The sequence below is a fragment of the Schistocerca gregaria genome, chromosome X (assembly GCF_023897955.1).
Source record: "Schistocerca gregaria isolate iqSchGreg1 chromosome X, iqSchGreg1.2, whole genome shotgun sequence".
NCBI lineage: Eukaryota > Metazoa > Arthropoda > Insecta > Orthoptera > Acrididae > Schistocerca > Schistocerca gregaria.
The window spans coordinates 739,283,318-739,297,183 of NC_064931.1; the positions used below are offsets into that span (position 1 = coordinate 739,283,318).

General features: G+C 39.1%; 1 protein-coding gene across 1 annotated transcript in view; it reads right to left on the reverse strand.

Annotated features, from left to right (window-relative positions):
* The window catches only part of LOC126299561 (uncharacterized), a 280,185-nt gene that overhangs the window by 37,508 nt on the left and 228,811 nt on the right, over positions 1–13,866 (reverse strand). The window lies entirely within an intron of this gene.

Here is a 13,866-nt window from a genome sequence, read left to right on the forward strand (position 1 = left end):
GAAGGTCGCTTTTGATTTATCTTGCTGGGCAGACGAGCGAGTGTAAGTCTTGAGAATATGCTTTCGCAAGCGGAATGCCTCGTCGCCTACTATAACAAATGACATCTTGATGTCAGTTAATGGAAGCTATGTTATGGGACTTGACAGTTCTTCAGAATCATCTCTTGTGCCAATACCTGTCAGCATCAGTCCTTCCGGCTCGTCTTCCCTTTCATCCCCTTTCGAACGAACTTCATCGGTTGGAGACGATACGTACACTTTCACCCCATGAATAAACGTCGACCCACAAGCAGGTGATACTACTTTTGAAAATAATTACTAATCATAAAGAAAACACAGTGTAAAGATAATGTAAAAATAGACAACAAATTGTACCGACCCTTAGTCGTTTCCAAATAAACCTATTATTTTAATAGAAATTTATGTTATTTCATTGAGATACAAAATTATCCATTTTAAACCACTGTTGATGAATACGTTTGTTTTTATATAACTACTTACTGTAAAGTCACTGCCATTTTTTCGTCGGCTTCTATTGGAGTTTGCACTGCACTGGTAGCTGTTCCTGCTATTATCTTAGTTTACCAGACTTTAAAACAAAATCGAACTGAGTCTAAAGAAATTTCTGAACCTCTCTTCATCGTTTCTCAAGTCACTGGTTACTAAGTTAGCATAAATTCCTTCACTTTTCCGTGTTTGGAAAATGCTCTGGGGAGAAGATCTTGCAAGCATTGCAATAATTGCCTCCTCTTCTTCCTCGTCCACCAAAAACCTAGAACAGTATTAGCATCCACGTTGCGAACTTGCGTGCGTGTTCCTTTCACAGAGGTAACTCTCTGAGTGGCGTGGCCGCTGCGGTCAGCAGTCTCAACGAAATACACCGGCAGTGACGATCAGCAGTTACGGCTGGCAGTTACGGCGGACAGTCGCAGCGAAATAGTACCGTAACAGACGTCACTGCGCCTGCGCAGCTACGATGACGCAGGAAGCCCGCATCTTTGTACGTGTAAAACGTTAAAAGATCTTACATTATGTCATAAAAGAAACAAGACATCAAAGGATACTTCAAGGGCATCAGAATTTCGTGAACCATACTCTAATGCATCATTCGGCTTAAAGTGCACAATCGTTGTGTCCAGATTCGGATGTAAATTTTATTGTGTAGCAGTACTGTATTATCTCATGTTTGGTTCTTTATTATTGCATAATGCCATACGAGCTAGAAGATGGAAAACGTGCACTTGAAATGCAGGGAACAGTTGAAACTAGCCAACAGTGTGAAATTACACACTTCGTTTCAAATAAATTGACTGCCTCTGTGCAAAAGATTAATAAAAGCCAAATCCCTTTAGCAAACCGACAAAAATAACTTCATTGTTGTGCAAGGCGATTAATGCTTCACTGTCAGAAAGGTGCAAATAAAACCTGAAACCAACAACATATTTTAGCCTTCCGTAATTATGCGAACGTATTTTAATTCATTTGGTAGCTCCCGGCCACAGAAATCCGTTTTGTTTTCATTTAACGTGAGAGCAATGAACGAAGAGGAAACAGCAAAATCACTAAACGTATACACAGGTCACGTGGAGACTACCCACCTCCCCACTACAACTCAGACTGGTCTGTGCATCAGCCCCAGATCTACGATATTTCCGAACCGGGGAGATTTAGATAGTGGCGCCCAGCCACACATCTGTAGCCGGAAGCGGAAGAAGGTACCACTTATACGCGATTCAGCTGCGCATGCGCAAGAGCCCGCCCGCAACTGCTCAAATGAATCTCATGTAAACATCTGTCATGTCACGCTCATCGGAGGCAATTTGTTGTTAGGGAGCACTGCATATTCTTCCTAAAGCCTTTGACACACATTGGTTGGCAGACGCTTGTAGGAGTGTTTCATTGTTGGATATGGCATATTTCCTTTGCGACTTAAGTTTTATTTTCGTTTTTTTCCCTCTCGTTCATGTTTTGTTGCTGCAGTATTATTCTGCAGAAGCGGGATACAGTACTATCCTTCGTTACAGTATTGGTTCTTAGCAGTCAAAATCACAGAAATTTAACTGGAAACTAAAACAATGAAAAGTTCCCGGAATTCTCTCCGGTTTTTCCCGGATGTCCCGGGTCGTATACACCCTGTACAACATTTGCAACTCCTCTTTTGTGTCATCCATAAGGAGTACTACGAGTACAATTTAGCCACCTGTATAGATGCCTAATAGTGAGAATAACCACTGAATATTCAAAGCACACTCAATTAAGGGGCCCAGTGGAAAAGGGGCACATGCCACCAGAGAATGTCGTGTCAGGAAATGGGAATTAAGGAAATACGATTTTGTGTAGTAATGTGAACTCCTGCTGAAATACCAAAAATTGTTACAGTAATTAGATGGTGTTTTGCAAATACTATTAAACATTAGGCCACATTGTTACAATTTAAAGTACAGAAAATGAAATCCTTGACATGTAGACACATTACATAGCATGTCATTAATAGTCAAACTCCTCATCAATGTTTTCCTGTTCCATTATATTGTCATTACCATCACGTATCAATGATTGATAAAAACTTGAATATATTGGAGGCACAAATTGCAGCAAGCTTCGAAGTCCTTGAACCTTGCAGCCTTGATATGACATCCATTTGGATACTTAGGAGCTAACAGGCAGTCTGCAAGCTTCGTAAATTGTCCACAACACTTCTGTAAACTAACTCGCACAGGTTTCTCAGGTTGGTTGTGTGAATATTTGATATATACAGAATGTTCACCACTCATTAATCTAAACACCAATGCGCTTCTGATGTCTGTACATTCCTTGTCAATAGTAATGTTATGTTTGACGATGCTGTTCATTATAGACCACAAAGACATGAAGTCATCTTTCTTCATTTCCACTACAATGAATGGGTTATTTTTCTTGCTCTTTCTTGTAAGTTCAATCCATTCTGATGGGCTGTACACAGCCTGTGTCTTTCTTTTCAGCTTCTCAATAACTTCAAAATCCCTGTCACATGGCAGAAACACGTTACAAGGGAGGCGAAATTTGTACTCAACATCTAAACATTTTTTATCGAGGACGTATAACCACAAACCTAGGATAATCTAGTTTTTATTTTGTTCAACACATGAATCAGAATAAATGACAAGCCTTTGATGACGTTCTTCCTTCACCGTGTCTAAAACCTTTAAAACGCAGCTAGCTACTTCATCGGCCCCTCTAGATGCAATATTCTTGGACCAGACACACTTCACTGCCTTCTCATCACAAGAATACTGAATACAGAAATTATATGTCCAAACTTGGCTCTTATAAAAAACTGTTTCTGTTGCAATATATGGTATTGACAATGCTTCTTGTAAGTCCATGCATAAAACGAGTGCATTTTTTACCATCCTGTTTTGACTCATGAGAGTCTCTTTTCAGAGCACTATATGCAGCTTCAGTTTTCTCAAGGTGTAGTTTGATGTCCGTGGATTCAGTGTTATTACATGCCTTAGCAGAATCACAAATACGACATGTATCACTGAACAGCAATTTAAAACCAATGTTATATCCCATATTGAAAATGATTTCTTACACATGTTGTTTCACTGAAACTTCACCTGTATTTTTAAGATCTTCACAGTACAAACAATACATTCCAGCAATCGAGTGAACAGAGTTTTTGTCAGGCTTGTTCAAATTCTGCATTTTACTGTAATGTGATGTGTACCTTAGAAACATTTTGATGTGATTTCTAACCTTATTTTTCTCTCGTTTTCAATGGCAGGAGGTCTGTTAGAATGCTTGCGTCCTCTATCCTGTCAAGGCATTTGTACAGATACACATGTTGTAGATTCATGACTCTCAGTGTCACATTCTTCATTGCTATGGACAGTCCTCAAATGTTTAATTGAAATGGCATGAACAGCTTAAAATGCAGCCTTACACACTTCAACCTCAGTAACTGGAGTGTCACGAATAAAATGCCTGGAAGGAACCTTCCTCTGGCTTACTGTTGGAACCTTTCCCTTCTTTGGACACACATTTTTGCACTTATTAAGTTGCACTAATCCAAATAAATAAGCATTTTGCTTATTATAATCTCCCAACCAATGAAACTCAATAAATATCACCTTCTTCATTCAGTGTTGAGTATTTGCACAAACTAGTTTTGCAGCGTGGATCACTGGCACTACGAAACACTTTCTCGGGCACAATCTAATTTTTTTGGGATTTATATTATTGTCCATTGTTTCTTCGCCTCTTCCTTTCAGAATTCTTTTTTTTTTAATTTTACGTACTGTTGCATTTTCTTTATGATTAACATTAATAGCAACATCTATTGCCGCCTTCTTGGAAACATATGAACAACATTTGAGCTGATTGGCTTTCAGAAACCAAATCAACCAATGAGACAATTCAACTCATGAGACATAGAGATACAATCAATATGGGCCTCTGGGAATGTGTCAGTCTTGAATAACAGCAAATGTAATATGCTCTCTTTAAAGGAAGGGGCACATGCCACTGTGCTAGAAGTTCCCACCTACAATACTAGATGGCATCGGCTGTCTTCCTGTACCAAAATCACTGCACAAGTGGCATGTATCCCTTTTCCACTGGGCCCCTCAATTATGGTCATAACAGACGTAAGTGGTAGAATGGTGCTATAGGCTGCAGCATCACTTTGCAGCCTGTCTCTTTCTGGATCTCTCCACCAATCTCCTTAATAGATTTCATGGGCTTTCAAATAATAAATGATGAATGGTGATGTGGTGAGGCCTCAACTACGTACCCTCAGACTCGACGTTGCAATATTAAAGTTTTGGCTGGTTTCGATGTCTAGGGGCTGGGATACAAAGTTGTCACATTACAAGACAAATACTGCTGAGTCTACAGTATACAATATAAATATACACAGGAATCGAATGGCCAAAGTTCCTATCACTCGGCAATTGCGAAAGATCTGCAGGTACTATCTTAATGACTTTAAATGATGAGTATGGTAGTAGAAGTACTTCTGAGAATGTGGTATATTTCTGAAAAACACTTATTGTTGTCGATGGTCCAGCAATTAAATAAACTATAAGTTGAATAACAAGGAAACAATAGATTACCACTGCACGTAATTAGTTATGAACGACAACATAGCTCGCGAGATATTCACTTCTAAACACGTAGTATGTCTTCACTGTAGAAACCTCGGATATCTCACAAGTTCACAAGTCCGCACTCCGAAGTATTTCTATCTCATGCGACCATGTGCAAACCACTCCACACTCCAAGTCTCTCCTCGTTCGTTGTGCCGTCGCATCCAGCACTTCCCGGGTCCAGTGCCGTACTCTCCAGAACTCCTCCGTGTCTTTGGCGGAAACAATGCTCCTCCCCAACCTCCATATGTCTCTCTTAGTAACGAGTGCTGTGATTGACTTGAGTGCTCTCTCCATGTCTCCAAGCCAACGTGCACTCACAAAACATATTGTAACACATACGAAATACTGGATTTACACTTAAATAATTTGAAATTCAATAAATATTCCTATGGCTGGACAATAAACACACTCTAATACACATTATTAAATACATAAATAAATTAAATAAACATATATCAAAGGAATAGCAACAAAAGATAGGCCAGCAGCCTAATGTCTCTGTGCTTTCTAAAACACAGTAAATATTTAACTAATTTCTTCATGAATAGTATATATCGGGTATAAACAAAGATATAGATGAATAAATATATTTATAAGCATTCTGCTACCATTTATTTGTTTAACTGTGGAGTACTGATGGCCTGACATGATGGACAGTAAGTGGCCACTTTGACCGCCAATAACTCATGTACTGTTTAAGTTACACGCCTGTAATTTATACCAATTTAGGTTTACACTAATAGCTTTCTAAAGACACTTAGATCGACGGAATTGGCTGAATCATTTAGATTTTGGAAATACGTTGCAGGTGGTACTTGTACAATTTATTGTCACATACTAAACTTTAAACTAACAAATACATTGAAAATCTGATTACACCAGCAGAATCGTCGTGCAAGTAATGGTAATGTACATGCTTCTTTTTGAGGTATCATGATTCATCTGGCTACTATTAATTTCTATATCAACTGTGAAATGTCTACCATTAAGGTTTCACAAAGTCCACCATCTTTGGCACTCCCAGCGTGTCTCCTTCATTGACACAGCGTCACAATGGAACTCCCAGCCATGCGGCTGGACCATGTGCTGGGGCTACCCCACTCGTCCGGCTAATGTTCGGCACCATGTGTTTGCTGCCGGGCCCTGGCTGGCCAAGCGACCCCGAATTTAATATCTTCAGGGCACCACAACTCGCCCGTTACCTCACACACCTCCACTTACTAACATTTTGGCTTGCCAGAATGTTCGGAAGTAGCACTCTTCAGTGCGTGCAAGTACATATAAAACAAATTTCAGAGAACAGAATTAAATGATTAAATGCCAGGCCAATAGTGTTTACAAGATTTTTTGTAGTGGTGTGGGAGCAACGACTTAAACTAACACAAATTATGAACAAAACGGCATATTAAATAAATGCCAGCATTTCAGTTACAAATAATCAATTTTTTGGACAAGAAATAACATTTTTAAATGCCCTTTCACTTATGTGTGATTTTGTAAGCACTTCTTGTGGTAGTCACTCAGCACTAAGGCTCCTTCATGCACAAGTTTTTTTCGTCGCACTACACACGCTCACATGGATTTTAGCACGAAGTATTGATCAACTCACACCAGTCATTTGGCCAAGTGCCTCGCAGAAAGCGTGTCTGCCTCTGAATTTTGAGTTCTACCGTTTATCGTGACAAATCTGTCGACAACGAAAACCAAAAGTAGAAACCTGTCAACAAACCACTCCCCAAAACCGGCCAGGATCCTTACTGAAGATTCCCTCCAATGGAAACGATACTTTAGGAACAAAGTCACAAGGCAAACTACTGAATCACAGTAAGCTCAAATTCCCACAAGTTCTAGTTAAGTGACTTTAATAAAGCCTGCCTACCTCCAAGCACCAAAAAATGCGTGCACATACAATTATAATTTTAATACCCTTCAAATTGACCACTAAATTATTTGCCACACTGTTATACATAGCATAAATCAATACATATTTTACATAAATCAACGAGGTCACTGACCTCCATGCACTCTCAGTGCCTAAACTTCCCCCTTTTGCACAAGTACAGTGCCACAATAAACTAACAAATTACTAATGAAACCCCAAGTAAAACATATAAATTATCCCTCCAAAATAACTGCTACTAATTACAAATTAGAACAGCTTTTCACTTCTGCCCTTTGTCAACATATCCTTGGCAATTTTAAAGTTCTCTCGTTTCCACACATGCGGCAGCAACGACAGTAACATTCTACCATGCCAACCCCCATCAGCCTCACTAGAATCACACTCCTCATCCATATACCGATTTGTACGAACCTCATTACACAAACTATCCTCATCCACACTATTTACTCCAGCCCTCTCTGAATTTTCTGTTAGTTCTTCCACACATTTCGCAGATTCACTGCCCACAGGATGCACAACTTTACTGTGTGTCCCTTCCAAAATATCAACACTTGCAGTTTCAACAAAATTACAGATCAATTCACTGTTAAACACTTTATCTTCCTGAAATAATACATCCATGTCTAAGCCATCATCACCATAAATATTCATCTCAGCAACCTTATCTGCTGATACAACATTTAAATCACTACAAAAATTTGCATCAGTAACCTTACTTTTCTCCATTGACAAATTAACTTTACATGACTCATAGACAACTTTATCCTCCGCCGCTGCATTACACAGATTGCTGCTACCTTATTGTACAATTTTGGGGATTCCAGACTTGCTACCTTCCGCTGTGATTGGACAAAAGTCAGCACACACTGCCACGTCTACACACTTTTTATACAGATTAACCCCCAGATCCTAATTTATATACATTCTCACACTCACACTCTGACAAACGTTTTAGATCCACACATTCATCAATATGTTTCGTTTCACCTTCAAACCTTCAAACGCGTAAATTTCTTCCTCCGAAGTATCAATACCAGTAGCTTTTACATAATTACATGAATTACCATTACTCTGTTCCTTTAAACAGAAATCATCTACCTCCGCAGATACATTTTTAACTTCAACTGCTGGCGAGACCAATGCTAAGCCTCCCTTAGTAATATTGACACTTTCTGCCGAAACACAATCACCCTCACTTGCAGTTGGCGAGACCAAAGCTACTCCGCCTTCACTAACATCGATGCTTTTTGCCGACTCACAAATACTTGCTACTGCAATTGCTACTATTTGCTAATACCTCTTCAGAACTCTCCACATAATTTGCTTTCAGAAAATTCATCTCCTTTTTAACTTCTTTTTGAACCACTGAATCTTTCCATTCATCACCATTCACACACTCATTCGTTACACATTCATAGCTCACATCATTCCCCGCAAATTTATTCCCATTACTTTTACGTAAATCTCTCACAAATTTACGCTTCCACCATTCGTGCCTGCTTTTATTGAAAGAGCAACCTGTATAGCCTTCCTCTTTAACATACCCCATATTACATATTTGTTGCCTTTCTCAAATCCTATCAACATTTCTACCATTACCATTACCTCCAGTCCTTTACATTGCCTATCCCCCGACCTGAGACATGGCGAACATCAGTTTCCCGACTGGTTGTTACACGATTGCACTTCACGCGAATTTCTCCTGACAAATCTGTGTTCTTTACTTGAATCCCGTTCACAGAAGTTATCACTCCTGTTCGTTCTCTGGCGATTCTGCTCATTTAACCTACTATCTCCCTTTGAATTCCTTTGATTTCTCTCAAAATTATTATTTTGGTGATGATTATTTGGATTCCCATTTTGATAACTACCACCCGGTTTGCTCTGAGGTTTGAACTTAAAAGCCCTCTCTAATTTTTCCACAAACTCTAGAAATTTGTCCACAGAATCACATGGACTATGGACAAGATCACACTGCAAATTTTTGGGTAGTCGCCTTTTTAATGTGGTGATTTCCATCAAAACCCCCAATGCATTTTCACATACATAAGCTCGACAAATTCGCGCTTGCAAAAATCTCTCATCATCCCATTACCGTACCTGTAAATCGGCCAGTTTAAAGAACTCATTTTTGATCTGCAACTGTTTTGCCTCATTCCAAAATTTATTCAAAAAGCATTTTTCAAACTCTTTGTACAATTCGCACGAACTACATTTAACATTTGCCCAAGACTGTGGGTCTCCCTCCACATGCCGTTTAACGTATTTTATTTTTGCTTCGTGAACAGAAGTGTCCCTACACGCAGCCACGAAATTTACTAGGTGATATCTTCTGTCATCTGTGTAACATTTCACAGATCCGGTATTTGCCCAAAGGATATTTATAACTGACGTGGCCTGTTGGAAGGCTAGCGAATTTAAATCATTTTTTTATCTGTTGCATTCGATAAGGGAATCTATTTTACCTTTAACTGTGCTCACTCCTCCCCCCCCCCCCCCCCCCCTCCCCAAGCACCTACACGATTGGAAATGTCACTAATTGCTGAATTTATATCATTTTTATGAGCATCTTGCACTTTTATACTGTCACTTACATTGCACCTCAAGTTCTGTCTGTATCTTTTCCAGTTTTTCCTCCCAAGATCTATTTCCAATGATTCAATTTTAGATTTTACTGTTACAACTTCATCTGTAATTTTCCCCATATCCACTCGGACACATTTAATTCATCAATTGCTTTTTCAAGGTTACCCATAATTTTTTCAACGTCCTCTTCCACGGCGGAACCTATGTCAGTTCGCCTTGTACCCATTCAGTCCAAATTGTATCTGTAACTGTTTGAATTGTACTGATATTTCTTGCCATTGTATTCATATTATTTCCCAATCCCTGGATCATTTGCATTAGCTGAGACATCATATCTCCCCACATTCATTCCTACTAGTTACACTTTCACGCCTGGATTTCGGACTAAACAGCTCACTTCCGTTTTCAGAATTACACATACTAGGTGACTGTTTTATATCCGCAAGGTCTATAAGTGGAGCTTGAACTTCAGAGACAAACACTATCTCTCTATTTGCGCAGGCACTTATCTGATCTGAGATGGTTCCCTCTGCCATGGTGATGCCGTCAGCTGTAGTGGAAGTCGACATTGAATACCGCCCTGGAGTACTCGAAGAAGCTGCCGTAATACTGCCGTTGGTCTGCGTCTGCGACTCCAGAAGTCGCCTGATGTAGCTGCTGTTGGTTACGGCATGTTCCAACCGTATCCAATACAGCTGTCCGTTAAACACGCTAATCGCTACTGTTCCCTGCACTCAAATTATTTAGACTCTGAACCCCCATGAAAATTGCCTTTAACATGATTGATTAGGACCTCTAATGGCAGCATGTGTTGATTGTCAAAATTACTGCGTAATTTCACTATCTCCATAAACTTTCTTGCAGAATAAAACTGATCTCTCAGTGTGTTTTGTGAGAGGTACACTCTACACAAATCCCTACTGGTTTTGCAAAGGTTTTTACACTTCGCATAGTACGCTGTTTAACAGAGAGCAAAGGAATTACCACTTTGCAGGACCCAAATACCAGACGAGCCCTCAATTGCAGGCTTTCTAATAAAACGATGAAATGAAATGTTCCTCATCTACGTACCCTCAGACTCAACATTGCAATATTAAAGTTTTGGCTGGTTTCATTGTCTAGGGGCTGGATACGTAGTTGCCACATTACAAGACAAATACTGCTGAGTCTACAGTATACAATATGAATGTAAACATGAATCGAATGGTCAAAGGTTCCTATCACTCAGCAATTGTGAATGTAATGTAGAAATTTATTAGTAAAAGATTGCAATAAATAAAATCTGTAGGTACTATCATAACGACTTTAAATGATGAGTACGATAGTGGAAGTACTTTTAAGAATGTGGCATATTTCTGCAAAACACTTATGGGGTGTCGAAAGTCCAGCAATTAAATAAAATGTAAGTTGAATAACAGGGAAACAATAGATTACTACTGCACGTAATTAGTTATGAACGACAACATAGCTCGCGAGATATTCACTTCTAAACACATACTATGCCTTCACTTTAGAAACCTTGGAAATCTCACAAGTTCACAAGTCCGCACTCCGAAGTATTTCTATCTCGTGCAACCATGTGCAAAACACTCCACACTCCAAGTGTCTCTGCTGACTCTGCGTCCGTCACACCGTCGTGTCCAGCACTTCCCGTGTCCTGTGTACTCTCCAGAACTCCCCTGTGTCCTCTCCAGAAACAATGCTCCTCCCCAACCTCTCTTAGTAACGAAAGCCAACGTGCACTTACAAAACATATTGAAACACACATGAAATACTGGATTTACATTTAAGGGGGATAGGACATCAAACGGACTGACTTGGAGTAGGAGAGGCACCCCAGGACATTTTAATTTCCACTGTCTATACTTTTACAAGTAAATTCATAAAACTTTGTCAGCATGACCAGGACGAATTCAGGATTCACACTCGTACCAGCGGAAATTCAAAAACATAACAAAATAATTTTTTGTACATGAGAAATTTCATCATTTTTTCACTTACCATTGGCTGCATTTGTTGATATAGGTACACTTTTCTTCATATGTAAGAGAGACTGTTCGATGAATTTTGCACAGCATACAAACCATACTCACAGGTGTCTGAAACTCTAGAATCTATTTAATTTATGTAAAAATGAATGAGCTGTTACGTTTTAAACTTTATGTTCAGAAAAAAAATCAAATTTTGTAGTTAATTATCTCAAATTTACCAAAGTTATTAATAGATTTGGAAAATTCTAGAGTTTCATATACCTGTAAGTATGGTTTGTATGCTGTGCAAAATTCTTCAAAGAATCTCTCTTACTTGTGAAGAAAGATGCACCTATGGCAACAAATGCAGCCAACAGTAAGTGAAAAAATGATGAAATTTCATACCTAAAATTTTTTTATGTTTTTGAACTTCCACTGCCATGAGTGTGAATCCTGAATCCTTGCTGGTCATGCTGACAAAGTTTTATGAATTTATTTGTAAAAGTATAGACAGTAGAAAATAAAATGTCCTGTGGTGCCTCTCCTGCTCCAAGTCGGCCCGTTTGACGTCCTACCCCTCTTAAATAACTTGCAATTAAATAAATATTCCTATGGCTGGACCATAAACACGCTCTAACACACATTATTAAATACATAAACAAATTAAATAAACATATATCAAAGGAATAGCAACAAAAGGTAGGCCAATAGCCTAATGTCTCTGTGCTTTCTAAAACACAGTAAATATTTAACCAATTTCTTCATGAATAATATAGATTGGATATAAACAAAGACATAGATGAATAAATATCTTTACAAGCATGCTGCTACCGTTTCTTCAATTAACTGTGGAGAACTTATGGCCTGATGCGATCGATAGTAAGGGGCCAGTTTGATCTCCAATAACTCATGTACTATTTAAGTTACATGCCTGTAATTTATACCAATTTAGGTTTACAGTAATCGCTTTCTAAAGACACATAGATCAACGAAATCAGATGAACCGTTTATATTTTGGAAATTCGATGCTGGGTGGTACTTGTATAACTTATCGTCAGATATTAAACTTTAAACTAATAAATATATTGAAAATCTGATTACACCATTAGAATCCTTGTGCAAATGGTGGTAATGTACATGTTTCTTTTGAGGTATCATGATTCATTTGGCTACTATTAATTTCTATATGAACTGTGAAATGTCTGCCATTAAGGTTTCACAAAGTCCACCATCTTTGGCACTCCCAGCGTGTCTCCTTCATTGACATGGCATCACAATGGAATTCCCAGCCACGTGGCTGGACCATGCACTGGGGATACCCCACTCGTCCGGCTAATGTTTGGCACCACATGTTTGCTGCTGGGCTGGCTTACTTCGAATTTAGAATATCTTCAGGGTGCCACAACTCAACCATTACCTCACAATGTACAGGACTAATTTGCATAAATTCTCATTTATAGCGTAACATAATGCCAAAAGACTGGATGACACATATAATCACAGGATGAGTAACTTAAATGTATCTTTCATTATAAGGCTAAAGGTGAAAGATAATCCTTGAAATGACAGGATACATTTTCAGCCGATGATGAATCATGGTAGCAGAAGGACTTCCTTAAGAAACTGAAACTTCTGTGAATGGGACAACTTTCAAGCATTGACCATTGTGGTGGAAACTTCGAGTACTGATTAGCCCAAAAGTGTATTCGAGGAGGAGTTGCAACCCACTACGAGAGGACTTCGAAAATAAGTTACACATGCTTTTCCACCCTAAGACCACTGCATTACAAGAGCGGTGCGTTATTAGAAGAGTGTACATGTTCTGCGTTCCCTACAGAGACAGTGCTGTAACAGTAAGGTTAACCAGTGCATCACAGTGTGCGAATAAAATGGTGCAGCAATTAGAAACATCCTTCAAATCTGAAGTACGCAGGATGATATGATTATTCTGAGAAATATGTCAAATAGCACACAGATTTTGGTGGTACATGGACCAAATGCAATGTTGCATCTAGCCTTAATGAAATGATTCCAACAATTTCTCAAAGGCCACACAGACTTCGGTCGTGTTGATAAGGAAAGAAGGCCATCAACACTGACCACAGACAAAAGTGTCCAGGCAATCGGGGAACTGATTTGCAGCAATCATGGATTTTCCAGTGATGAGGACATTTGCAAAGTACTTCTCGAATGGCTCTGTGACCTAGGGGCAGATTTATACCAAATGTTCAGTTCCTTGATGATATATATCCACTCCTGCATCACAGAGCCA